Source organism: Balaenoptera physalus (assembly GCF_965194825.1).
Source record: "Balaenoptera physalus genome assembly, chromosome: 9".
Taxonomy (NCBI): domain Eukaryota; kingdom Metazoa; phylum Chordata; class Mammalia; order Artiodactyla; family Balaenopteridae; genus Balaenoptera; species Balaenoptera physalus.
The window spans coordinates 109,738,600-109,762,072 of NC_138888.1; positions in this window are offsets into that span (position 1 = coordinate 109,738,600).

Here is a 23,473-nt window from a genome sequence, read left to right on the forward strand (position 1 = left end):
GCATCATTTTTGTTCCAAGGTCTCTGAGTATCTCCACACCCCTGTAGGCCTGCTGAGCAACAACGAGGCACATTGGTCCTCGGAGGTCCTCTGTGTCTGCTGAGTCATGGGCAACACACTGCACTCTTTCTTGTGATATCTTGATTCACAGCACTCGCACAGGTTCAAGAGCAATGTTCAACAAGTTCCAACATGCCGTGGAAGTCGCTCTCATTCCCTAGTTTGAGCTGTACAGAGAGAAACAGTAAGCTTCTCCTTCCATTCAGGACCTCCTACCTGAAGTCACCCTGCCTCTTGAAGAAAGACGACCTTCTTTGTATTGCAACTAAAGCACAGTTTTTCCTGTAGCACGGCAGGCTTTTGAAGCGGCACGGGTCCAGAGTCCTAGCCAGGGATTTCCTTGGTGAGGCCGTTCACTAGTTGCAGAACACCGTGCCTCGAGAAGTTGATTCAGGGAAGCAACAACTGTGTACTCTGTGTCTCATTTGACTTGTTAAAAACCACAGAGATGAATGCTGCCTGTGCCCATGGAAATGGGGTCATGAGGGTACTAGCCTTGCTTTCCGTTTGGAAACCTCCATTCTTGCTTCCGTGAAGCTCCCTGAAATTCTCTGCTGTTGACAGTCCTCTGGCCACTGTAGGCATGTGTCTGGGAAAAAAATGAGTTTTCTCTGGGTACAGACGGAGCTTCATTGGCCGGGGTGGGGCTCTCCTTGCAATTCTCTAGAGCTAAAAGGAATCTCAACGTGAGTCCCTGCCTCGAGGTAAGGCCCTGAGTAGCCCTGCAGAAAGGGAGGCATGCAGCTCTTTCCATGAGCTCTTAGTGGAGGTCTGTTTTATTGAAAAGAATTACCCCTTTCAGGACTCCTACGCCCTTCGGGTGAGCATCATTTTGGTTCCAAGATCACTGACTCCCTCCACACCCCTGTGGGCCTGCTGAGCAGCATTGAGTCCCATACGTCCCACGGAGGCTCTCTGTGTCTGCAGAGTCTCGGGCAACACACTATACGTTACTTCAGGAGAGCTACATTTCCAGAGCACTCGAACAGCATCAAAACTACATTTCTAGGCAGTCCAACATGCCCTGGAAGTCTTCGACATTGCCCTCGTCAGAGCTGCCCAGAGAAAACACTCTGCTTAGAATTTATCGAGGACCTCGTACCTGAAGTCACTCTATTCAAGGAGAAATACAGCATCTTAACATGCTGTGTCGCTCACAGGGCAAGAAACGTGAGAACTTGCCTCGAGGTAAGGCCATGAAATGCTTTGCAGAAGCGGAGGCGTGTAGCAGTTTCCATGTGGCCGTAGACGCATATCTTCAGCATTTTAAAGCCAGTACGCTTTTCAGGACACCCAGGTGCCTCGCCTGGAAACCCTATTCCCTGCAAGAACACTGAGTACCCTCAGGCTCCCCTGGCCCTTCTAAGCAATATCCAGGCCAGGAGCTTTCAGACTCACAGTGTGTATGTCGAGTGTAGGGTAACACAGTGCACTCTTATTGGGACATCTTGATATAGCCAGCTATCGCCCAGGTTCACGAGCACCTTTAAGCAAGTTCCAATAGGCCGTGGAATTCGTTCTCATTCCGTAGTTTGAGCTGTACAGAGAGAAACAGTAAGCTTCTCCTTCCATTCAGGACCTCCTACCTGAAGTCACCCTGCCTCCTGAAGAAAGACGACCTCGTTTCTATTGAAACTAAAGCACAGTTTTTCCTGTAGCACGGCAGGCTTTTGAAGAGGCACGGGCCCAGAGGCCTAGCTAGGGCTTTCCTTGGTGTGGCCGTTCACTAGATGCAGAACACACTGCTTCGAGAAGTTGATTCAGGGAAGCAACAACTGTGTACTCTGTGTCTCATTTGACTTGTTAAAAACCACAGAGATGTATGCTGCCTGTGCCCATGGAAATGGGGGCATGATGGGACTAGCCTTGCTTTTCGTTTGGAAACCTCCATTCTAGCTTCGGTGAAGCTCCCTGAAATTCTCTGCTGTTGACAGGCCTCTGGCCACTGTAGGCATGTGTCTGGGAAGAAAATGAGTTTTCTCTGGCTACACACGGAACTTCATTGGCCGGGGTGGGGCGCACCTTGCCATGCTCTAGAGCTAAAGGGAATCTAAACGTGAGCCCTTGGCTCGAGGTAAGGCCCTGAGTAGCCCTGCAGAACGGGAGGCATGCAGCTCTTTCCATTAGCTCTTAGTCGCTCTTCTGGTTTACTTTAAATGAAGTACCTTTTTTCAGGACTCCTAGGCCCCTCGGTTGAGCATCATTTTTGTTCCAAGGTCTCTGAGTATCTCCACACCCCTGTAGGCCTGCTGAGCAACAACGAGGCACATTGGTCCTCGGAGGTCCTCTGTGTCTGCTGAGTCATGGGCAACACACTGCACTCTTTCTTGTGATATCTTGATTCACAGCACTCGCACAGGTTCAAGAGCAATGTTCAACAAGTTCCAACATGCCGTGGAAGTCGCTCTCATTCCCTAGTTTGAGCTGTACAGAGAGAAACAGTAAGCTTCTCCTTCCATTCAGGACCTCCTACCTGAAGTCACCCTGCCTCTTGAAGAAAGACGACCTTCTTTGTATTGCAACTAAAGCACAGTTTTTCCTGTAGCACGGCAGGCTTTTGAAGCGGCACGGGTCCAGAGTCCTAGCCAGGGATTTCCTTGGTGAGGCCGTTCACTAGTTGCAGAACACCGTGCCTCGAGAAGTTGATTCAGGGAAGCAACAACTGTGTACTCTGTGTCTCATTTGACTTGTTAAAAACCACAGAGATGAATGCTGCCTGTGCCCATGGAAATGGGGTCATGAGGGTACTAGCCTTGCTTTCCGTTTGGAAACCTCCATTCTTGCTTCCGTGAAGCTCCCTGAAATTCTCTGCTGTTGACAGTCCTCTGGCCACTGTAGGCATGTGTCTGGGAAAAAAATGAGTTTTCTCTGGGTACAGACGGAGCTTCATTGGCCGGGGTGGGGCTCTCCTTGCAATCCTCTAGAGCTAAAGGGAATCTCAACGTGAGTCCCTGCCTCGAGGTAAGGCCCTGAGTAGCCCTGCAGAAAGGGAGGCATGCAGCTCTTTCCATGAGCTCTTAGTGGAGGTCTGTTTTATTGAAAAGAATTACCCCTTTCAGGACTCCTACGCCCTTCGGGTGAGCATCATTTTGGTTCCAAGATCACTGACTCCCTCCACACCCCTGTGGGCCTGCTGAGCAGCATTGAGTCCCATACGTCCCACGGAGGCTCTCTGTGTCTGCAGAGTCTCGGGCAACACACTATACGTTACTTCAGGAGAGCTACATTTCCAGAGCACTCGAACAGCATCAAAACTACATTTCAAGGCAGTCCAACATGCCCTGGAAGTCTTCGACATTGCCCTCGTCAGAGCTGCCCAGAGAAAACACTCTGCTTAGAATTTATCGAGGACCTCGTACCTGAAGTCACTCTATTCAAGGAGAAATACAGCATCTTAACATGCTGTGTCGTTCACAGGGCAAGAAACGTGAGAACTTGCCTCGAGGTAAGGCCATGAAATGCTTTGCAGAAGCGGAGGCGTGTAGCAGTTTCCATGTGGCCGTAGACGCATATCTTCAGCATTTTAAAGCCAGTACGCTTTTCAGGACACCCAGGTGCCTCGCCTGGAAACCCTATTCCCTGCAAGAACACTGAGTACCCTCAGGCTCCCCTGGCCCTTCTAAGCAATATCCAGGCCAGGAGCTTTCAGACTCAAAGTGTGTATGTCGAGTGTAGGGTAACACAGTGCACTCTTTTTGGGACATCTTGATATAGCCAGCTATCGCCCAGGTTCACGAGCACCTTTAAGCAAGTTCCAATAGGCCGTGGAATTCGTTCTCATTCCCTAGTTTGAGCTGTACAGAGAGAAACAGTAAGCTTCTCCTTCCATTCAGGACCTCCTACCTGAAGTCACCCTGCCTCCTGAAGAAAGACGACCTCGTTTCTATTGAAACTAAAGCACAGTTTTTCCTGTAGCACGGCAGGCTTTTGAAGAGGCACGGGCCCAGAGGCCTAGCTAGGGCTTTCCTTGGTGTGTCCGTTCACTAGATGCAGAACACACTGCTTCGAGAAGTTGATTCAGGGAAGCAACAACTGTGTACTCTGTGTCTCATTTGACTTGTTAAAAACCACAGAGATGTATGCTGCCTGTGCCCATGGAAATGGGGGCATGATGGGACTAGCCTTGCTTTTCGTTTGGAAACCTCCATTCTAGCTTCGGTGAAGCTCCCTGAATTTCTCTGCTGTTGACAGGCCTCTGGCCACTATAGGCATGTGTCTGGGAAGAAAATGAGTTTTCTCTGGCTACACACGGAACTTCATTGGCCGGGGTGGGGCGCACCTTGCCATGCTCTAGAGCTAAAGGGAATCTAAACGTGAGCCCTTGGCTCGAGGTAAGGCCCTGAGTAGCCCTGCAGAACGGGAGGCATGCAGCTCTTTCCATTAGCTCTTAGTCGCTCTTCTGGTTTACTTTAAATGAAGTACCTTTTTTCAGGACTCCTAGGCCCCTCGGTTGAGCATCATTTTTGTTCCAAGGTCTCTGAGTATCTCCACACCCCTGTAGGCCTGCTGAGCAACAACGAGGCACATTGGTCCTCGGAGGTCCTCTGTGTCTGCTGAGTCATGGGCAACACACTGCACTCTTTCTTGTGATATCTTGATTCACAGCACTCGCACAGGTTCAAGAGCAATGTTCAACAAGTTCCAACATGCCGTGGAAGTCGCTCTCATTCCCTAGTTTGAGCTGTACAGAGAGAAACAGTAAGCTTCTCCTTCCATTCAGGACCTCCTACCTGAAGTCACCCTGCCTCTTGAAGAAAGACGACCTTCTTTGTATTGCAACTAAAGCACAGTTTTTCCTGTAGCACGGCAGGCTTTTGAAGCGGCACGGGTCCAGAGTCCTAGCCAGGGATTTCCTTGGTGAGGCCGTTCACTAGTTGCAGAACACCGTGCCTCGAGAAGTTGATTCAGGGAAGCAACAACTGTGTACTCTGTGTCTCATTTGACTTGTTAAAAACCACAGAGATGAATGCTGCCTGTGCCCATGGAAATGGGGTCATGAGGGTACTAGCCTTGCTTTCCGTTTGGAAACCTCCATTCTTGCTTCCGTGAAGCTCCCTGAAATTCTCTGCTGTTGACAGTCCTCTGGCCACTGTAGGCATGTGTCTGGGAAAAAAATGAGTTTTCTCTGGGTACAGACGGAGCTTCATTGGCCGGGGTGGGGCTCTCCTTGCAATTCTCTAGAGCTAAAGGGAATCTCAACGTGAGTCCCTGCCTCGAGGTAAGGCCCTGAGTAGCCCTGCAGAAAGGGAGGCATGCAGCTCTTTCCATGAGCTCTTAGTGGAGGTCTGTTTTATTGAAAAGAATTACCCCTTTCAGGACTCCTACGCCCTTCGGGTGAGCATCATTTTGGTTCCAAGATCACTGACTCCCTCCACACCCCTGTGGGCCTGCTGAGCAGCATTGAGTCCCATACGTCCCACGGAGGCTCTCTGTGTCTGCAGAGTCTCGGGCAACACACTATACGTTACTTCAGGAGAGCTACATTTCCAGAGCACTCGAACAGCATCAAAACTACATTTCTAGGCAGTCCAACATGCCCTGGAAGTCTTCGACATTGCCCTCGTCAGAGCTGCCCAGAGAAAACACTCTGCTTAGAATTTATCGAGGACCTCGTACCTGAAGTCACTCTATTCAAGGAGAAATACAGCATCTTAACATGCTGTGTCGCTCACAGGGCAAGAAACGTGAGAACTTGCCTCGAGGTAAGGCCATGAAATGCTTTGCAGAAGCGGAGGCGTGTAGCAGTTTCCATGTGGCCGTAGACGCATATCTTCAGCATTTTAAAGCCAGTACGCTTTTCAGGACACCCAGGTGCCTCGCCTGGAAACCCTATTCCCTGCAAGAACACTGAGTACCCTCAGGCTCCCCTGGCCCTTCTAAGCAATATCCAGGCCAGGAGCTTTCAGACTCACAGTGTGTATGTCGAGTGTAGGGTAACACAGTGCACTCTTATTGGGACATCTTGATATAGCCAGCTATCGCCCAGGTTCACGAGCACCTTTAAGCAAGTTCCAATAGGCCGTGGAATTCGTTCTCATTCCGTAGTTTGAGCTGTACAGAGAGAAACAGTAAGCTTCTCCTTCCATTCAGGACCTCCTACCTGAAGTCACCCTGCCTCCTGAAGAAAGACGACCTCGTTTCTATTGAAACTAAAGCACAGTTTTTCCTGTAGCACGGCAGGCTTTTGAAGAGGCACGGGCCCAGAGGCCTAGCTAGGGCTTTCCTTGGTGTGGCCGTTCACTAGATGCAGAACACACTGCTTCGAGAAGTTGATTCAGGGAAGCAACAACTGTGTACTCTGTGTCTCATTTGACTTGTTAAAAACCACAGAGATGTATGCTGCCTGTGCCCATGGAAATGGGGGCATGATGGGACTAGCCTTGCTTTTCGTTTGGAAACCTCCATTCTAGCTTCGGTGAAGCTCCCTGAAATTCTCTGCTGTTGACAGGCCTCTGGCCACTGTAGGCATGTGTCTGGGAAGAAAATGAGTTTTCTCTGGCTACACACGGAACTTCATTGGCCGGGGTGGGGCGCACCTTGCCATGCTCTAGAGCTAAAGGGAATCTAAACGTGAGCCCTTGGCTCGAGGTAAGGCCCTGAGTAGCCCTGCAGAACGGGAGGCATGCAGCTCTTTCCATTAGCTCTTAGTCGCTCTTCTGGTTTACTTTAAATGAAGTACCTTTTTTCAGGACTCCTAGGCCCCTCGGTTGAGCATCATTTTTGTTCCAAGGTCTCTGAGTATCTCCACACCCCTGTAGGCCTGCTGAGCAACAACGAGGCACATTGGTCCTCGGAGGTCCTCTGTGTCTGCTGAGTCATGGGCAACACACTGCACTCTTTCTTGTGATATCTTGATTCACAGCACTCGCACAGGTTCAAGAGCAATGTTCAACAAGTTCCAACATGCCGTGGAAGTCGCTCTCATTCCCTAGTTTGAGCTGTACAGAGAGAAACAGTAAGCTTCTCCTTCCATTCAGGACCTCCTACCTGAAGTCACCCTGCCTCTTGAAGAAAGACGACCTTCTTTGTATTGCAACTAAAGCACAGTTTTTCCTGTAGCACGGCAGGCTTTTGAAGCGGCACGGGTCCAGAGTCCTAGCCAGGGATTTCCTTGGTGAGGCCGTTCACTAGTTGCAGAACACCGTGCCTCGAGAAGTTGATTCAGGGAAGCAACAACTGTGTACTCTGTGTCTCATTTGACTTGTTAAAAACCACAGAGATGAATGCTGCCTGTGCCCATGGAAATGGGGTCATGAGGGTACTAGCCTTGCTTTCCGTTTGGAAACCTCCATTCTTGCTTCCGTGAAGCTCCCTGAAATTCTCTGCTGTTGACAGTCCTCTGGCCACTGTAGGCATGTGTCTGGGAAAAAAATGAGTTTTCTCTGGGTACAGACGGAGCTTCATTGGCCGGGGTGGGGCTCTCCTTGCAATCCTCTAGAGCTAAAGGGAATCTCAACGTGAGTCCCTGCCTCGAGGTAAGGCCCTGAGTAGCCCTGCAGAAAGGGAGGCATGCAGCTCTTTCCATGAGCTCTTAGTGGAGGTCTGTTTTATTGAAAAGAATTACCCCTTTCAGGACTCCTACGCCCTTCGGGTGAGCATCATTTTGGTTCCAAGATCACTGACTCCCTCCACACCCCTGTGGGCCTGCTGAGCAGCATTGAGTCCCATACGTCCCACGGAGGCTCTCTGTGTCTGCAGAGTCTCGGGCAACACACTATACGTTACTTCAGGAGAGCTACATTTCCAGAGCACTCGAACAGCATCAAAACTACATTTCAAGGCAGTCCAACATGCCCTGGAAGTCTTCGACATTGCCCTCGTCAGAGCTGCCCAGAGAAAACACTCTGCTTAGAATTTATCGAGGACCTCGTACCTGAAGTCACTCTATTCAAGGAGAAATACAGCATCTTAACATGCTGTGTCGTTCACAGGGCAAGAAACGTGAGAACTTGCCTCGAGGTAAGGCCATGAAATGCTTTGCAGAAGCGGAGGCGTGTAGCAGTTTCCATGTGGCCGTAGACGCATATCTTCAGCATTTTAAAGCCAGTACGCTTTTCAGGACACCCAGGTGCCTCGCCTGGAAACCCTATTCCCTGCAAGAACACTGAGTACCCTCAGGCTCCCCTGGCCCTTCTAAGCAATATCCAGGCCAGGAGCTTTCAGACTCAAAGTGTGTATGTCGAGTGTAGGGTAACACAGTGCACTCTTTTTGGGACATCTTGATATAGCCAGCTATCGCCCAGGTTCACGAGCACCTTTAAGCAAGTTCCAATAGGCCGTGGAATTCGTTCTCATTCCCTAGTTTGAGCTGTACAGAGAGAAACAGTAAGCTTCTCCTTCCATTCAGGACCTCCTACCTGAAGTCACCCTGCCTCCTGAAGAAAGACGACCTCGTTTCTATTGAAACTAAAGCACAGTTTTTCCTGTAGCACGGCAGGCTTTTGAAGAGGCACGGGCCCAGAGGCCTAGCTAGGGCTTTCCTTGGTGTGTCCGTTCACTAGATGCAGAACACACTGCTTCGAGAAGTTGATTCAGGGAAGCAACAACTGTGTACTCTGTGTCTCATTTGACTTGTTAAAAACCACAGAGATGTATGCTGCCTGTGCCCATGGAAATGGGGGCATGATGGGACTAGCCTTGCTTTTCGTTTGGAAACCTCCATTCTAGCTTCGGTGAAGCTCCCTGAATTTCTCTGCTGTTGACAGGCCTCTGGCCACTATAGGCATGTGTCTGGGAAGAAAATGAGTTTTCTCTGGCTACACACGGAACTTCATTGGCCGGGGTGGGGCGCACCTTGCCATGCTCTAGAGCTAAAGGGAATCTAAACGTGAGCCCTTGGCTCGAGGTAAGGCCCTGAGTAGCCCTGCAGAACGGGAGGCATGCAGCTCTTTCCATTAGCTCTTAGTCGCTCTTCTGGTTTACTTTAAATGAAGTACCTTTTTTCAGGACTCCTAGGCCCCTCGGTTGAGCATCATTTTTGTTCCAAGGTCTCTGAGTATCTCCACACCCCTGTAGGCCTGCTGAGCAACAACGAGGCACATTGGTCCTCGGAGGTCCTCTGTGTCTGCTGAGTCATGGGCAACACACTGCACTCTTTCTTGTGATATCTTGATTCACAGCACTCGCACAGGTTCAAGAGCAATGTTCAACAAGTTCCAACATGCCGTGGAAGTCGCTCTCATTCCCTAGTTTGAGCTGTACAGAGAGAAACAGTAAGCTTCTCCTTCCATTCAGGACCTCCTACCTGAAGTCACCCTGCCTCTTGAAGAAAGACGACCTTCTTTGTACTGCAACTAAAGCACAGTTTTTCCTGTAGCACGGCAGGCTTTTGAAGCGGCACGGGTCCAGAGTCCTAGCCAGGGATTTCCTTGGTGAGGCCGTTCACTAGTTGCAGAACACCGTGCCTCGAGAAGTTGATTCAGGGAAGCAACAACTGTGTACTCTGTGTCTCATTTGACTTGTTAAAAACCACAGAGATGAATGCTGCCTGTGCCCATGGAAATGGGGTCATGAGGGTACTAGCCTTGCTTTCCGTTTGGAAACCTCCATTCTTGCTTCCGTGAAGCTCCCTGAAATTCTCTGCTGTTGACAGTCCTCTGGCCACTGTAGGCATGTGTCTGGGAAAAAAATGAGTTTTCTCTGGGTACAGACGGAGCTTCATTGGCCGGGGTGGGGCTCTCCTTGCAATCCTCTAGAGCTAAAGGGAATCTCAACGTGAGTCCCTGCCTCGAGGTAAGGCCCTGAGTAGCCCTGCAGAAAGGGAGGCATGCAGCTCTTTCCATGAGCTCTTAGTGGAGGTCTGTTTTATTGAAAAGAATTACCCCTTTCAGGACTCCTACGCCCTTCGGGTGAGCATCATTTTGGTTCCAAGATCACTGACTCCCTCCACACCCCTGTGGGCCTGCTGAGCAGCATTGAGTCCCATACGTCCCACGGAGGCTCTCTGTGTCTGCAGAGTCTCGGGCAACACACTATACGTTACTTCAGGAGAGCTACATTTCCAGAGCACTCGAACAGCATCAAAACTACATTTCTAGGCAGTCCAACATGCCCTGGAAGTCTTCGACATTGCCCTCGTCAGAGCTGCCCAGAGAAAACACTCTGCTTAGAATTTATCGAGGACCTCGTACCTGAAGTCACTCTATTCAAGGAGAAATACAGCATCTTAACATGCTGTGTCGTTCACAGGGCAAGAAACGTGAGAACTTGCCTCGAGGTAAGGCCATGAAATGCTTTGCAGAAGCGGAGGCGTGTAGCAGTTTCCATGTGGCCGTAGACGCATATCTTCAGCATTTTAAAGCCAGTACGCTTTTCAGGACACCCAGGTGCCTCGCCTGGAAACCCTATTCCCTGCAAGAACACTGAGTACCCTCAGGCTCCCCTGGCCCTTCTAAGCAATATCCAGGCCAGGAGCTTTCAGACTCACAGTGTGTATGTCGAGTGTAGGGTAACACAGTGCACTCTTATTGGGACATCTTGATATAGCCAGCTATCGCCCAGGTTCACGAGCACCTTTAAGCAAGTTCCAATAGGCCGTGGAATTCGTTCTCATTCCGTAGTTTGAGCTGTACAGAGAGAAACAGTAAGCTTCTCCTTCCATTCAGGACCTCCTACCTGAAGTCACCCTGCCTCCTGAAGAAAGACGACCTCGTTTCTATTGAAACTAAAGCACAGTTTTTCCTGTAGCACGGCAGGCTTTTGAAGAGGCACGGGCCCAGAGGCCTAGCTAGGGCTTTCCTTGGTGTGGCCGTTCACTAGATGCAGAACACACTGCTTCGAGAAGTTGATTCAGGGAAGCAACAACTGTGTACTCTGTGTCTCATTTGACTTGTTAAAAACCACAGAGATGTATGCTGCCTGTGCCCATGGAAATGGGGGCATGATGGGACTAGCCTTGCTTTTCGTTTGGAAACCTCCATTCTAGCTTCGGTGAAGCTCCCTGAAATTCTCTGCTGTTGACAGGCCTCTGGCCACTGTAGGCATGTGTCTGGGAAGAAAATGAGTTTTCTCTGGCTACACACGGAACTTCATTGGCCGGGGTGGGGCGCACCTTGCCATGCTCTAGAGCTAAAGGGAATCTAAACGTGAGCCCTTGGCTCGAGGTAAGGCCCTGAGTAGCCCTGCAGAACGGGAGGCATGCAGCTCTTTCCATTAGCTCTTAGTCGCTCTTCTGGTTTACTTTAAATGAAGTACCTTTTTTCAGGACTCCTAGGCCCCTCGGTTGAGCATCATTTTTGTTCCAAGGTCTCTGAGTATCTCCACACCCCTGTAGGCCTGCTGAGCAACAACGAGGCACATTGGTCCTCGGAGGTCCTCTGTGTCTGCTGAGTCATGGGCAACACACTGCACTCTTTCTTGTGATATCTTGATTCACAGCACTCGCACAGGTTCAAGAGCAATGTTCAACAAGTTCCAACATGCCGTGGAAGTCGCTCTCATTCCCTAGTTTGAGCTGTACAGAGAGAAACAGTAAGCTTCTCCTTCCATTCAGGACCTCCTACCTGAAGTCACCCTGCCTCTTGAAGAAAGACGACCTTCTTTGTATTGCAACTAAAGCACAGTTTTTCCTGTAGCACGGCAGGCTTTTGAAGCGGCACGGGTCCAGAGTCCTAGCCAGGGATTTCCTTGGTGAGGCCGTTCACTAGTTGCAGAACACCGTGCCTCGAGAAGTTGATTCAGGGAAGCAACAACTGTGTACTCTGTGTCTCATTTGACTTGTTAAAAACCACAGAGATGAATGCTGCCTGTGCCCATGGAAATGGGGTCATGAGGGTACTAGCCTTGCTTTCCGTTTGGAAACCTCCATTCTTGCTTCCGTGAAGCTCCCTGAAATTCTCTGCTGTTGACAGTCCTCTGGCCACTGTAGGCATGTGTCTGGGAAAAAAATGAGTTTTCTCTGGGTACAGACGGAGCTTCATTGGCCGGGGTGGGGCTCTCCTTGCAATCCTCTAGAGCTAAAGGGAATCTCAACGTGAGTCCCTGCCTCGAGGTAAGGCCCTGAGTAGCCCTGCAGAAAGGGAGGCATGCAGCTCTTTCCATGAGCTCTTAGTGGAGGTCTGTTTTATTGAAAAGAATTACCCCTTTCAGGACTCCTACGCCCTTCGGGTGAGCATCATTTTGGTTCCAAGATCACTGACTCCCTCCACACCCCTGTGGGCCTGCTGAGCAGCATTGAGTCCCATACGTCCCACGGAGGCTCTCTGTGTCTGCAGAGTCTCGGGCAACACACTATACGTTACTTCAGGAGAGCTACATTTCCAGAGCACTCGAACAGCATCAAAACTACATTTCAAGGCAGTCCAACATGCCCTGGAAGTCTTCGACATTGCCCTCGTCAGAGCTGCCCAGAGAAAACACTCTGCTTAGAATTTATCGAGGACCTCGTACCTGAAGTCACTCTATTCAAGGAGAAATACAGCATCTTAACATGCTGTGTCGTTCACAGGGCAAGAAACGTGAGAACTTGCCTCGAGGTAAGGCCATGAAATGCTTTGCAGAAGCGGAGGCGTGTAGCAGTTTCCATGTGGCCGTAGACGCATATCTTCAGCATTTTAAAGCCAGTACGCTTTTCAGGACACCCAGGTGCCTCGCCTGGAAACCCTATTCCCTGCAAGAACACTGAGTACCCTCAGGCTCCCCTGGCCCTTCTAAGCAATATCCAGGCCAGGAGCTTTCAGACTCAAAGTGTGTATGTCGAGTGTAGGGTAACACAGTGCACTCTTTTTGGGACATCTTGATATAGCCAGCTATCGCCCAGGTTCACGAGCACCTTTAAGCAAGTTCCAATAGGCCGTGGAATTCGTTCTCATTCCCTAGTTTGAGCTGTACAGAGAGAAACAGTAAGCTTCTCCTTCCATTCAGGACCTCCTACCTGAAGTCACTCTGCCTCCTGAAGAAAGACGACCTCGTTTCTATTGAAACTAAAGCACAGTTTTTCCTGTAGCACGGCAGGCTTTTGAAGAGGCACGGGCCCAGAGGCCTAGCTAGGGCTTTCCTTGGTGTGGCCGTTCACTAGATGCAGAACACACTGCTTCGAGAAGTTGATTCAGGGAAGCAACAACTGTGTACTCTGTGTCTCATTTGACTTGTTAAAAACCACAGAGATGTATGCTGCCTGTGCCCATGGAAATGGGGGCATGATGGGACTAGCCTTGCTTTTCGTTTGGAAACCTCCATTCTAGCTTCGGTGAAGCTCCCTGAAATTCTCTGCTGTTGACAGGCCTCTGGCCACTGTAGGCATGTGTCTGGGAAGAAAATGAGTTTTCTCTGGCTACACACGGAACTTCATTGGCCGGGGTGGGGCGCACCTTGCCATGCTCTAGAGCTAAAGGGAATCTAAACGTGAGCCCTTGGCTAGAGGTAAGGCCCTGAGTAGCCCTGCAGAACGGGAGGCATGCAGCTCTTTCCATTAGCTCTTAGTCGCTCTTCTGGTTTACTTTAAATGAAGTACCTTTTTTCAGGACTCCTAGGCCCCTCGGTTGAGCATCATTTTTGTTCCAAGGTCTCTGAGTATCTCCACACCCCTGTAGGCCTGCTGAGCAACAACGAGGCACATTGGTCCTCGGAGGTCCTCTGTGTCTGCTGAGTCATGGGCAACACACTGCACTCTTTCTTGTGATATCTTGATTCACAGCACTCGCACAGGTTCAAGAGCAATGTTCAACAAGTTCCAACATGCCGTGGAAGTCGCTCTCATTCCCTAGTTTGAGCTGTACAGAGAGAAACAGTAAGCTTCTCCTTCCATTCAGGACCTCCTACCTGAAGTCACCCTGCCTCTTGAAGAAAGACGACCTTCTTTGTATTGCAACTAAAGCACAGTTTTTCCTGTAGCACGGCAGGCTTTTGAAGCGGCACGGGTCCAGAGTCCTAGCCAGGGATTGCCTTGGTGAGGCCGTTCACTAGTTGCAGAACACCGTGCCTCGAGAAGTTGATTCAGGGAAGCAACAACTGTGTACTCTGTGTCTCATTTGACTTGTTAAAAACCACAGAGATGAATGCTGCCTGTGCCCATGGAAATGGGGTCATGAGGGTACTAGCCTTGCTTTCCGTTTGGAAACCTCCATTCTTGCTTCCGTGAAGCTCCCTGAAATTCTCTGCTGTTGACAGTCCTCTGGCCACTGTAGGCATGTGTCTGGGAAAAAAATGAGTTTTCTCTGGGTACACACGGAGCTTCATTGGCCGGGGTGGGGCTCTCCTTGCCATCCTCTAGAGCTAAAGGGAATTTCAACGTGAGTCCCTGCCTCGAGGTAAGGCCCTGAGTAGCCCTGCAGAAAGGGAGGCATGCAGCTCTTTCCATGAGCTCTTAGTGGAGGTCTGTTTTATTGAAAAGAATTACCCCTTTCAGGACTCCTACGCCCTTCGGGTGAGCATCATTTTGGTTCCAAGATCACTGACTCCCTCCACACCCCTGTGGGCCTGCTGAGCAGCATTGAGTCCCATACGTCCCACGGAGGCTCTCTGTGTCTGCAGAGTCTCGGGCAACACACTATACGTTACTTCAGGAGAGCTACATTTCCAGAGCACTCGAACAGCATCAAAACTACATTTCTAGGCAGTCCAACATGCCCTGGAAGTCTTCGACATTGCCCTCGTCAGAGCTGCCCAGAGAAAACACTCTGCTTAGAATTTATCGAGGACCTCGTACCTGAAGTCACTCTATTCAAGGAGAAATACAGCATCTTAACATGCTGTGTCGTTCACACGGCAAGAAACGTGAGAACTTGCCTCGAGGTAAGGCCATGAAATGCTTTGCAGAAGCGGAGGCGTGTAGCAGTTTCCATGTGGCCGTAGACGCATATCTTCAGCATTTTAAAGCCAGTACGCTTTTCAGGACACCCAGGTGCCTCGCCTGGAAACCCTATTCCCTGCAAGAACACTGAGTACCCTCAGGCTCCCCTGGCCCTTCTAAGCAATATCCAGGCCAGGAGCTTTCAGACTCACAGTGTGTATTTCGAGTGTAGGGTAACACAGTGCACTCTTATTGGGACATCTTGATATAGCCAGCTATCGCCCAGGTTCACGAGCACCTTTAAGCAAGTTCCAATAGGCCGTGGAATTCGTTCTCATTCCCTAGTTTGAGCTGTACAGAGAGAAACAGTAAGCTTCTCCTTCCATTCAGGACCTCCTACCTGAAGTCACCCTGCCTCCTGAAGAAAGACGACCTCGTTTCTATTGAAACTAAAGCACAGTTTTTCCTGTAGCACGGCAGGCTTTTGAAGAGGCACGGGCCCAGAGGCCTAGCTAGGGCTTTCCTTGGTGTGGCCGTTCACTAGATGCAGAACACACTGCCTCGAGAAGTTGATTCAGGGAAGCAACAACTGTGTACTCTGTGTCTCATTTGACTTGTTAAAAACCACAGAGATGTATGCTGCCTGTGCCCATGGAAATGGGGGCATGATGGGACTAGCCTTGCTTTTCGTTTGGAAACCTCCATTCTAGCTTCGGTGAAGCTCCCTGAAATTCTCTGCTGTTGACAGGCCTCTGGCCACTGTAGGCATGTGTCTGGGAAGAAAATGAGTTTTCTCTGGCTACACACGGAACTTCATTGGCCGGGGTGGGGCGCACCTTGCCATGCTCTAGAGCTAAAGGGAATCTAAACGTGAGCCCTTGGCTCGAGGTAAGGCCCTGAGTAGCCCTGCAGAACGGGAGGCATGCAGCTCTTTCCATTAGCTCTTAGTCGCTCTTCTGGTTTACTTTAAATGAAGTACCTTTTTTCAGGACTCCTAGGCCCCTCGGTTGAGCATCATTTTTGTTCCAAGGTCTCTGAGTATCTCCACACCCCTGTAGGCCTGCTGAGCAACAACGAGGCACATTGGTCCTCCGAGGTCCTCTGTGTCTGCTGAGTCATGGGCAACACACTGCACTCTTTCTTGTGATATCTTGATTCACAGCACTCGCACAGGTTCAAGAGCAATGTTCAACAAGTTCAAACATGCCATGGAAGTCGCTCTCATTCCGTAGTTTGAGCTGTACAGAGAGAAACAGTAAGCTTCTCCTTCCATTCAGGACCTCCTACCTGAAGTCACCCTGCCTCTTGAAGAAAGACGACCTTTTTGTATTGCAACTAAAGCACAGTTTTTCCTGTAGCACGGCAGGCTTTTGAAGCGGCACGGGTCCAGAGTCCTAGCCAGGGATTTCCTTGGTGAGGCCGTTCACTAGTTGCAGAACACCGTGCCTCGAGAAGTTGATTCAGGGAAGCAACAACTGTGTACTCTGTGTCTCATTTGACTTGTTAAAAACCACAGAGATGAATGCTGCCTGTGCCCATGGAAATGGGGTCATGAGGGTACTAGCCTTGCTTTCCGTTTGGAAACCTCCATTCTTGCTTCCGTGAAGCTCCCTGAAATTCTCTGCTGTTGACAGTCCTCTGGCCACTGTAGGCATGTGTCTGGGAAAAAAATGAGTTTTCTCTGGGTACACACGGAGCTTCATTGGCCGGGGTGGGGCTCTCCTTGCCATCCTCTAGAGCTAAAGGGAATCTCAACGTGAGTCCCTGCCTCGAGGTAAGTCCCTGAGTAGCCCTGCAGAAAGGGAGGCATGCAGCTCTTTCCATGAGCTCTTAGTGGAGGTCTGTTTTATTGAAAAGAATTACCCCTTTCAGGACTCCTACGCCCTTCGGGTGAGCATCATTTTGGTTCCAAGATCACTGACTCCCTCCACACCCCTGTGGGCCTGCTGAGCAGCATTGAGTCCCATACGTCCCACGGAGGCTCTCTGTGTCTGCAGAGTCTCGGGCAACACACTATACGTTACTTCAGGAGAGCTACATTTCCAGAGCACTCTAACAGCATCAAAACTACATTTCTAGGCAGTCCAACATGCCCTGGAAGTCTTCGACATTGCCCTCGTCAGAGCTGCCCAGAGAAAACACTCTGCTTAGAATTTATCGAGGACCTCGTACCTGAAGTCACTCTATTCAAGGAGAAATACAGCATCTTAACATGCTGTGTCGTTCACAGGGCAAGAAACGTGAGAACTTGCCTCGAGGTAAGGCCATGAAATGCTTTGCAGAAGCGGAGGCGTGTAGCAGTTTCCATGTGGCCGTAGACGCATATCTTCAGCATTTTAAAGCCAGTACGCTTTTCAGGACACCCAGGTGCCTCGCCTGGAAACCCTATTCCCTGCAAGAACACTGAGTACCCTTAGGCTCCCCTGGCCCTTCTAAGCAAAATCCAGGCCAAGAGCTTTCAGACTCAGTGTATGTCGAGTGTAGGGTAACACAGTGCACTCTTAATGGGACATCTTGATATAGCCAGCAATCGCCCAGGTTCACGAGCACCTTTAAGCAAGTTCCAATAGGCCGTGGAATTCGTTCTCATTCCCTAGTTTGAGCTGTACAGAGAGAAACAGTAAGCTTCTCCTTCCATTCAGGACCTCCTACCTGAAGTCACCCTGCCTCCTGAAGAAAGACGACCTCGTTTCTATTGAAACTAAAGCACAGTTTTTCCTGTAGCACGGCAGGCTTTTGAAGAGGCACGGGCCCAGAGGCCTAGCTAGGGCTTTCCTTGGTGTGGCCGTTCACTAGATGCAGAACACCCTGCCTCGAGAAGTTGATTCAGGGAAGCAACAACTGTGTACTCTGTGTCTGATTTGACTTGTTAAAAACCACAGAGATGTATGCTGCCTGTGCCCATGGAAATGGGGGCATGATGGGACTAGCCTTGCTTTTCGTTTGGAAACCTCCATTCTAGCTTCGGTGAAGCTCCCTGAAATTCTCTGCTGTTGACAGGCCTCTGGCCACTGTAGGCATGTGTCTGGGAAGAAAATGAGTTTTCTCTGGCTACACATGGAACTTCATTGGCCGGGGTGGGGCGCACCTTGCCATGCTCTAGAGCTAAAGGGAATCTAAACGTGAGCCCTTGGCTCGAGGTAAGGCCCTGAGTAGCCCTGCAGAACGGGAGGCATGCAGCTCTTTCCATTAGCTCTTAGTCGCTCTTCTGGTTTACTTTAAATGAAGTACCTTTTTTCAGGACTCCTAGGCCCCTCGGTTGAGCATCATTTTTGTTCCAAGGTCTCTGAGTATCTCCACACCCCTGTAGGCCTGCTGAGCAACAACGAGGCACATTGGTCCTCGGAGGTCCTCTGTGTCTGCTGAGTCATGGGCAACACACTGCACTCTTTCTTGTGATATCTTGATTCACAGCACTCGCACAGGTTCAAGAGCAATGTTCAACAAGTTCCAACATGCCGTGGAAGTCGCTCTCATTCCCTAGTTTGAGCTGTACAGAGAGAAACAGTAAGCTTCTCCTTCCATTCAGGACCTCCTACCTGAAGTCACCCTGCCTCTTGAAGAAAGACGACCTTCTTTCTATTGCAACTAAAGCACAGTTTTTCCTGTAGCACGGCAGGCTTTTGAAGCGGCACGGGTCCAGAGTCCTAGCCAGGGATTTCCTTGGTGAGGCCGTTCACTAGTTGCAGAACACCGTGCCTCGAGAAGTTGATTCAGGGAAGCAACAACTGTGTACTCTGTGTCTCATTTGACTTGTTAAAAACCACAGAGATGAATGCTGCCTGTGCCCATGGAAATGGGGTCATGAGGGTACTAGCCTTGCTTTCCGTTTGGAAACCTCCATTCTTGCTTCCGTGAAGCTCCCTGAAATTCTCTGCTGTTGACAGTCCTCTGGCCACTGTAGGCATGTGTCTGGGAAAAAAATGAGTTTTCTCTGGGTACAGACGGAGCTTCATTGGCCGGGGTGGGGCTCTCCTTGCCATCCTCTAGAGCTAAAGGGAATCTCAACGTGAGTCCCTGCCTCGAGGTAAGGCCCTGAGTAGCCCTGCAGAAAGGGAGGCATGCAGCTCTTTCCATGAGCTCTTAGTGGAGGTCTGTTTTATTTAAAAGAATTACCCCTTTCAGGACTCCTACGCCCTTCGGGTGAGCATCATTTTGGCTCCAAGATCACTGAGTCCCTCCACACCCCTGTGGGCCTGCTGAGCAGCATTGAGTCCCATACGTCCCACGGAGGCTCTCTGTGTCTGCAGAGTCTCGGGCAACACACTATACGTTACTTCAGGAGAGCTACATTTCCAGAGCTCTCGAACAGCATCAAAACTACATTTCTAGGCAGTCCAACATGCCCTGGAAGTCTTCGACATTGCCCTCGTCAGAGCTGCCCAGAGAAAACACTCTGCTTAGAATTTATCGAGGACCTCGTACCTGAAGTCACTCTATTCAAGGAGAAATACAGCATCTTAACATGCTGTGTCGTTCACAGGGCAAGAAACGTGAGAACTTGCCTCGAGGTAAGGCCATGAAATGCTTTGCAGAAGCGGAGGCGTGTAGCAGTTTCCATGTGGCCGTAGACGCATATCTTCAGCATTTTAAAGCCAGTACGCTTTTCAGGACACCCAGGTGCCTCGCCTGGAAACCCTATTCCCTGCAAGAACACTGAGTACCGTCAGGCTCCCCTGGCCCTTCTAAGCAAAATCCAGGCCAAGAGCTTTCAGACTCAGAGTGTGTATGTCGAGTGTAGGGTAACACAGTGCACTCTTATTGGGACATCTTGATATAGCCAGCAATCGCCCAGGTTCACGAGCACCTTTAAGCAAGTTCCAATAGGCCGTGGAATTCGTTCTCATTCCCTAGTTTGAGGTGTACAGAGAGAAATAGTAAGCTTCTCCTTCCATTCAGGACCTCCTACCTGAAGTCACCCTGCCTCCTGAAGAAAGACGACCTCGTTTCTATTGAAACTAAAGCACAGTTTTTCCTGTAGCACGGCAGGCTTTTGAAGCAGCACGGGTCCAGAGTCCTAGCCAGGGATTTCCTTGGTGAGGCCGTTCACTAGTTGCAGAACACCGTGCCTCGAGAAGTTGATTCAGGGAAGCAACAACTGTGTACTCTGTGTCTCATTTGACTTGTTAAAAACCACAGAGATGAATGCTGCCTGTGCCCATGGAAATGGGGTCATGAGGGTACTAGCCTTGCTTTCCGTTTGGAAACCTCCATTCTTGCTTCTGTGAAGCTCCCTGAAATTCTCTGCTGTTGACAGTCCTCTGGCCACTGTAGGCATGTGTCTGGGAAAAAAATGAGTTTTCTCTGGGTACACACGGAGCTTCATTGGCCGGGGTGGGGCTCTCCTTGCCATCCTCTAGAGCTAAAGGGAATCTCAACGTGAGTCCCTGCCTCGAGGTAAGGCCCTGAGTAGCCCTGCAGAAAGGGAGGCATGCAGCTCTTTCCATGAGCTCTTAGTGGAGGTCTGTTTTATTTAAAAGAATTACCCCTTTCAGGACTCCTACGCCCTTCGGGTGAGCATCATTTTGGTTCCAAGATCACTGACTCCCTCCACACCCCTGTGGGCCTGCTGAGCAGCATTGAGTCCCATACGTCCCACGGAGGCTCTCTGTGTCTGTAGAGTGTCGGGCAACACACTGTACGTTACTTCAGGAGAGCTACATTTCCAGAGCACTCGAACAGCATCAAAACTACATTTCTAGGCAGTCCAACATGCCCTGGAAGTCTTCGACATTGCCCTCGTCAGAGCTGCCCAGAGAAAACACTCTGCTTAGAATTTATCGAGGACCTCGTACCTGAAGTCACTCTATTCAAGGAGAAATACAGCATCTTAACATGCTGTGTCGTTCACAGGGCAAGAAACGTGAGAACTTGCCTCGAGGTAAGGCCATGAAATGCTTTGCAGAAGCGGAGGCGTGTAGCAGTTTCCATGTGGCCGTAGACGCATATCTTCAGCATTTTAAAGCCAGTACGCTTTTCAGGACACCCAGGTGCCTCGCCTGGAAACCCTATTCCCTGCAAGAACACTGAGTACCCTCAGGCTCCCCTGGCCCTTCTAAGCAAAATCCAGGCCAAGAGCTTTCAGACTCAGAGTGTGTATGTCGAGTGTAGGGTAACACAGTGCACTCTTATTGGGACATCTTGATATAGCCAGCAATCGCCCAGGTTCACGAGCACCTTTAAGCAAGTTCCAATAGGCCGTGGAATTCGTTCTCATTCCCTAGTTTGAGGTGTACAGAGAGAAATAGTAAGCTTCTCCTTCCATTCAGGACCTCCTACCTGAAGTCACCCTGCCTCCTGAAGAAAGACGACCTCGTTTCTATTGAAACTAAAGCACAGTTTTTCCTGTAGCACGGCAGGCTTTTGAAGCAGCACGGGTCCAGAGTCCTAGCCAGGGATTTCCTTGGTGAGGCCGTTCACTAGTTGCAGAACACCGTGCCTCGAGAAGTTGATTCAGGGAAGCAACAACTGTGTACTCTGTGTCTCATTTGACTTGTTAAAAACCACAGAGATGAATGCTGCCTGTGCCCATGGAAATGGGGTCATGAGGGTACTAGCCTTGCTTTCCGTTTGGAAACCTCCATTCTTGCTTCCGTGAAGCTCCCTGAAATTCTCTGCTGTTGACAGTCCTCTGGCCACTGTAGGCATGTGTCTGGGAAAAAAATGAGTTTTCTCTGGGTACACACGGAGCTTCATTGGCCGGGGTGGGGCTCTCCTTGCCATCCTCTAGAGCTAAAGGGAATCTCAACGTGAGTCCCTGCCTCGAGGTAAGGCCCTGAGTAGCCCTGCAGAAAGGGAGGCATGCAGCTCTTTCCATGAGCTCTTAGTGGAGGTCTGTTTTATTGAAAAGAATTACCCCTTTCAGGACTCCTACGCCCTTCGGGTGAGCATCATTTTGGTTCCAAGATCACTGACTCCCTCCACACCCCTGTGGGCCTGCTGAGCAGCATTGAGTCCCATACGTCCCACGGAGGCTCTCTGTGTCTGCAGAGTGTCGGGCAACACACTGTACGTTACTTCAGGAGAGCTACATTTCCAGAGCACTCGAACAGCATCAAAACTACATTTCTAGGCAGTCCAACATGCCCTGGAAGTCTTCGACATTGCCCTCGTCAGAGCTGCCCAGAGAAAACACTCTGCTTAGAATTTATCGAGGACCTCGTACCTGAAGTCACTCTATTCAAGGAGAAATACAGCATCTTAACATGCTGTGTCGTTCACAGGGCAAGAAACGTGAGAACTTGCCTCGAGGTAAGGCCATGAAATGCTTTGCAGAAGCGGAGGCGTGTAGCAGTTTCCATGTGGCCGTAGACGCATATCTTCAGCATTTTAAAGCCAGTACGCTTTTCAGGACACCCAGGTGCCTCGCCTGGAAACCCTATTCCCTGCAAGAACACTGAGTACCCTCAGGCTCCCCTGGCCCTTCTAAGCAAAATCCAGGCCAAGAGCTTTCAGACTCAGAGTGTGTATGTCGAGTGTAGGGTAACACAGTGCACTCTTATTGGGACATCTTGATATAGCCAGCAATCGCCCAGGTTCACGAGCACCTTTAAGCAAGTTCCAATAGGCCGTGGAATTCGTTCTCATTCCCTAGTTTGAGCTGTACAGAGAGAAACAGTAAGCTTCTCCTTCCATTCAGGACCTCCTACCTGAAGTCACCCTGCCTCCTGAAGAAAGACGACCTCGTTTCTATTGAAACTAAAGCACAGTTTTTCCTGTAGCACGGCAGGCTTTTGAAGAGGCACGGGCCCAGAGGCCTAGCTAGGGCTTTCTTTGGTGTGGCCGTTCACTAGATGCAGAACACCCTGCCTCGAGAAGTTGATTCAGGGAAGCAACAACTGTGTACTCTGGGTCTGATTTGACTTGTTAAAAACCACAGAGATGTATGCTGCCTGTGCCCATGGAAATGGGGGCATGATGGGACTAGCCTTGCTTTTCGTTTGGAAACCTCCATTCTAGCTTCGGTGAAGCTCCCTGAAATTCTCTGCTGTTGACAGGCCTCTGGCCACTGTAGGCATGTGTCTGGGAAGAAAATGAGTTTTCTCTGGCTACACATGGAACTTCATTGGCCGGGGTGGGGCGCACCTTGCCATGCTCTAGAGCTAAAGGGAATCTAAACGTGAGCCCTTGGCTCGAGGTAAGGCCCTGAGTAGCCCTGCAGAACGGGAGGCATGCAGCTCTTTCCATTAGCTCTTAGTCGCTCTTCTGGTTTACTTTTAATGAAGTACCTTTTTTCAGGACTCCTAGGCCCCTCGGTTGAGCATCATTTGTGTTCCAAGGTCTCTGAGTATCTCCACACCCCTGTAGGCCTGCTGAGCAACAACGAGGCACATTGGTCCTCGGAGGTCCTCTGTGTCTGCTGAGTCATGGGCAACACACTGCACTCTTTCTTGTGATATCTTGATTCACAGCACTCGCACAGGTTCAAGAGCAATGTTCAACAAGTTCCAACATGCCGTGGAAGTCGCTCTCATTCCCTAGTTTGAGCTGTACAGAGAGAAACAGTAAGCTTCTCCTTCCATTCAGGACCTCCTACCTGAAGTCACCCTGCCTCTTGAAGAAAGACGACCTTCTTTCTATTGCAACTAAAGCACAGTTTTTCCTGTAGCACGGCAGGCTTTTGAAGCGGCACGGGTCCAGAGTCCTAGCCAGGGATTTCCTTGGTGAGGCCGTTCACTAGTTGCA